Source organism: Olea europaea, chromosome 1 (assembly GCF_002742605.1).
Source record: "Olea europaea var. sylvestris chromosome 1, O_europaea_v1, whole genome shotgun sequence".
Lineage (NCBI taxonomy): Eukaryota > Viridiplantae > Streptophyta > Magnoliopsida > Lamiales > Oleaceae > Olea > Olea europaea.
In genome coordinates, this window is record NC_036237.1 from 19,332,574 (window position 1) to 19,337,541 (window position 4,968).

The following is a 4,968-nucleotide window of genomic DNA, read 5'->3' on the forward strand; positions in this document are numbered from 1 at the left end:
CTTGGCTAAGAATTTACAGGGATTGCCGGGTGCAAAGCGGATCTTGAGGGAGCTCAAGGATATTCAGACGGATCCTCCTGCTACTCTCAGTGCTGGGATATTACTACATAAATCCCAAGGATTAAACAAGAAGAAAAAAGATAACATTTTTCACATAATTTTGTAACTGGGTTTCTTTTGCTCGTGATTACTCTTTAGTTTATTTTTCATCTTTTCCTTTTTGTTTTGGTGTTTAGTATGGTAGAAATTAATTGTTGATTTAGACTTAAATTAAATTCATAATTTTAATTCCTACCAAACATAGACTTATACTTCTTTTTATTGGGTATTGTGTTCTTTCCTCAATTTAATTGAGTTGAATTTGCTTAGTTTTGGCTACGTGGGGATCTTCTTATTGAGGTAAGATCAATTGATAAAATTTATTGAGGGGGAGACTCAAGAAGATTGTTAGCTAAAGTATAAACATACACATTAATTTTATGAGGTTCCTTCCCTTTCGTAAAATGATGTACACAGATGATAGTTCCAAATGCAAAATGGTTTTTCTCTAGCCAATATTTCCAAATTCTATAAAATCTTTAATTCCTAAATTTCGTTTTTGTTAAGTTTCAACTGTATGAATATATTACTGTCTTACAAACAATGTAATGCATTTCGACCAGAAACGAAATTTTCTATGTCTAAAAGTTAAAGCTAAAATTGCAGCCTATCTTTATCATAAAACATAGGGTTTAAAGAAATTAGAATCAAAGTTTATTTCCTAAGATATTCCTCTGAATTTAACTGCTGGATTGAAGTAAATATGGCCACTTACTGTCGTGCTTTTAGTGTTCAAAAACTCTTACCAAATTATAGAACTAATGGGAGTCATTTTTGTGAGACAAACTGATCGTTAATTTGATCATCCATCATGAATACCTTTGAAGTTAAGCATTTAAACATGTTCACAAGTATACTTTCAAGTTTCACCTTTTGGTTATCATCTGTAATGCATCATAAATTTCATGTATTCCTGCACACATAAATTTCAGGTCCTGTAAACGGCAACTTGTATCATTGGCAAGCTATTATCTTTGGTCCTGTGGACAGTCCATATGCCGGTGGAGTTTTCCTACTTAACATCCGTTTTCCAAGGCGTTACCCTATTTATAAGATGCCTAAGGTGTGTCAAATATGCTAATTATTCGTCCCACTATATTTTGACTTTCCATTCTTTTCTACTTTAAACATAACAAATATTATCTGCTAAAATACTATATCCCAGTAATTTGTGATGTTGAATGCTCAATCCCACATGGCTCATTTTTTAGATAATGAAAGTTTTTATTTCGGTGAATTTTGCAGATTGCTTTTATAACAGAAGTTTTCCACCCGAATGTTAAAACAAATGGAACCATATGCCCTGCAATGTTTAAGGAGGGTCAGCCGGTGCTAACCATTTCCAAGGTTTGTTTTCTATATGTCTGATGTTGATATGCCTCATCGAATTTTCATATGTACTCAACTTCTAACTTGAAAATCGAAAATTCTAGCATGGGTTTCTCACCCATTGAATTGTGAATTTGGATCTCCACAAGTCTTTTATTTCTTTGGCATTAATTATAGTCCCCTATCTTACTAGTTTGTAGCACCCTGGTGGAGGGGTTTTGTCCAGGTGACCATTAGTGAGATAGATTTTTGTTGAAACACGTAACCCACTAGGGACATGACTTAAGCTATACCAAACGTTTTGAAACTGAGACCTTTTCAAACTGTGATAAATTTTCTTGGTTAAGCACAATTATTGCATACATGTTTTAATATTTTGAAAAAGGTTTTACTTGACGTACGCCTTGTGAGGGGGCTCACAATTATTTTATTCATGTGGGCCCCTTTAACATGTGAGAGAACTGTACATCATGATGTAACAAGTCGCTTTTTCCTTTTAAAAATGCTTCATAATCGCGTTCATATCAATATCATTAAAAATATATCCAACCGTACTTAGTCCATTATTTTTAAATGGGAAAAATGTAATGCAATCTTTAGCCAGTCATTGTGTATTTTTGTTCCGAACTTTGTTTATTAACGCAACTGTAACGAAAATGTTCTAAAAAATTGTTAATATCAGCCCCTTGCATAATGAAATAATTGAACACTAATGCCAAAGCATTACTCCGAAATCATTGATGGTAAGAAAATATTTGAATTGCATCCCTTTCTCTTTAGAAGTGGGGATATTATAGATTTTCCTCCATAATCTGGGGTAATTTGGTTATTTAGGGAAAGTGACATATGGTGACTCCTTATTCGCTAACTTGTAATCGATTCGTTTAAAAGTATCAAGTTATATTCATTTATCTATATGTATTTTATTAACAGCCTAATACTAGTCTGAATGGAGTGGGGGGGGGGGGGGGGGGTTGGTATTATCATATTTTTAGTAGTTTTAATAAAAGTTGATAAAATGTGAAGTTGAAAATTTATGAATCTTATTAAATATATGATTAAAATTAATTGTTGACTTTCATTTTCCCCACAAGTATTACCATCTTTAGTGCTCTTTAGGTCAATTTTTCCAGGCTTTCTTTTGCAATATTCTGGTTAGTAAAATGAGAATTCTACTTATACATGCATATGAAATTTTAAAAAAAAAAAAAAAAAAAAAAAAAAAACAATAAAAAGGGTTTCATGTGAATGAATGCTTGAATTAGTACTTTTTTCTAAACATCCTTAAATTCTTACATATAAACATGCAAAATCTCTGCTGAAAAGCTAACTTTTCATTTAGTGGACCTTTTCCCTCTGCCAGTTTAAAATAAATAAATAAACATTTAAACAACTTTCTCCAAGCTAACATCCTTTTCCACACCCTACACTTCCATTGGTTAGGTTGAGGGCATAGACGATGGTCGGGAGCCATTGGCGGATCTAGGGGGGCACTTTCCCCTAGCCCAATTCACAGTTACAAAAAAAAAAAAAAATTGCACAAAAAAAAATAAAATAAAAATTTAAGTAAATAATTTTTTTATTTTTTGTCCTAAAATTTTTCCTGTATCCACCCCTGTCAGCGACTTGGTGCTGGCTGTACTTCCACTATATACTTTTATATTTTTCTTAGGGATATAAATGGATCGGATATGAAGCGGATTTGCCCAAATTTGATCCGATCCGATAATCCAACGGATATTTGATTGTTAAATATATATCCGATTTGCTATGTTATCGGATATCAGATCCGAATTTGAAAAAAAAGGGGAAAAAATCCACCATTTTTTTGGGTAATATGATTTTTTTTCCTAAAAATATTGTAACTATCTTGATGGGCTCACCTATTATATGATTTTTTTCCTAAAAAATATTTTAATTATCTTGACGGGCTCACCTATTATACTAGAAGACCCAAATCAATTTTTTATTCAGGTAATGCTCCTTTAGTTCCTTTTTAAATGAGACTCCTCTTGGAATGTTTTAGTAATCTTCCAATGTGGGATATTAACTTTTTAAAGGATACTCCTCTTTCAATATTTTAGTGATCTTTCAATGTGGAATATTAGTCAATTGTCAATTCTAAGTGTTACAAGTTTATTTTATTATTTTCATTAAAAATCCTAACTTCAACGAGATTATAATCACAAATAATATTAATTTAAAAAATGTAAATTATTTTTGGACATATTAATTATTAGTTTTTTATGTTCTAAAACAAATTACTATAGTTATTTTTATCTTATTTTAATTAATAAAAAAATTAAATCTCTTCGAATATTTCAATTAACAATATTAAACTATTTTCTAATATTATTTATTATTTGAAAATTATGGGTAAAGCATAATATAAGTTTCAAAATGTAAAAAATTATGTTTACTAGATTATGATATGATATATAAAATATATTATATTATTATAATAAATCAGACCGGATTGTTATCAGATCGGATCGACTTATATCCATATTTGCTTCATTTAGTTAACAGATTATCGGATTATCAGACTGAAATCCTAAATCCATCTCCCATTAATTTCATCAGATTCGAATTAAAATTCAATCTATTGACAGCCCTAATTGCACAGTAGTCTTCCACTATGACTAATCTTCATTTACATCTCTCTCTCTCAATCTTCACTGATTTTTATTTTTTTTCTGATGTAATTTTTAACGTCATCTGGAAGGAATCTTCTAGTGTAGAGATTAAAAGACGCCACAAACTTGTTGATCCGATAGCTAAGATAAGGGATCCAATATCCCTAAAGATGATATCTTTTTGTCTAAACTGAGCAAATTGCTCCTTCAGTTGCAATGGCTCAGTAATTCAAGCTTAACTTTCTAATGGAGTTGAATTGTTTGGTTTCCAATTTTAGGTATTACTTATAATTTCTGCTTTGTTGGCGGATCCAGTCATTGATGATCCTTTGGTGCCTGAGATTGCTTACATGTGAGAGACAGACAAGAAGAAGTACGAAGCCATCGCAAGGAGTTGGACTCAGAAGTATGCCATGGGCTAATAGTGTTGGGATTTTGACTCTATGGAGAAAAAAAATTGGTAAAATTCTATATGATTGTAAATTTTTTTCATTTCGTGAAATCTTTTATTATTCATAATGAGTGCTCACAGTGTGATTGTTTTTAATTGGAGACTGTTGGAGTTAAAATTGATGCTAAGCATAAAGCATTAAGATTTGTATGGTCATTCCATCTTCTTATGAGGCATATCAAACCCATTTTGATGTATGGAAAAGAAACTAAAATTTAGCAGAAGTTATAAGTAAACTGATTTTTGAAGAAAGAAGATGGATTGAAGTAATATTTCATGTGAAAACTCGTTATCTGTTGCTTAAAAGTGGAAGAAGAATAACTCCATAAAGAAAAGGGTAATTTTGTTTTATTTATTATTATTTTTTATTTTATTTTATTTTATTATATATATATATATATATATTTTGGGAATTGTGGATAAACTAGTCATGTGAGAAAATATTGTCCACAA

At 30.8% G+C, this 4,968-nt stretch overlaps 1 pseudogene; it reads left to right on the forward strand.

Annotated features, from left to right (window-relative positions):
- Nucleotides 1–4,486, forward strand: part of LOC111405545 — a 5,816-nt pseudogene extending 1,330 nt beyond the window's left edge.
- Nucleotides 4,487–4,968: the final 482 nt, after the last annotated feature.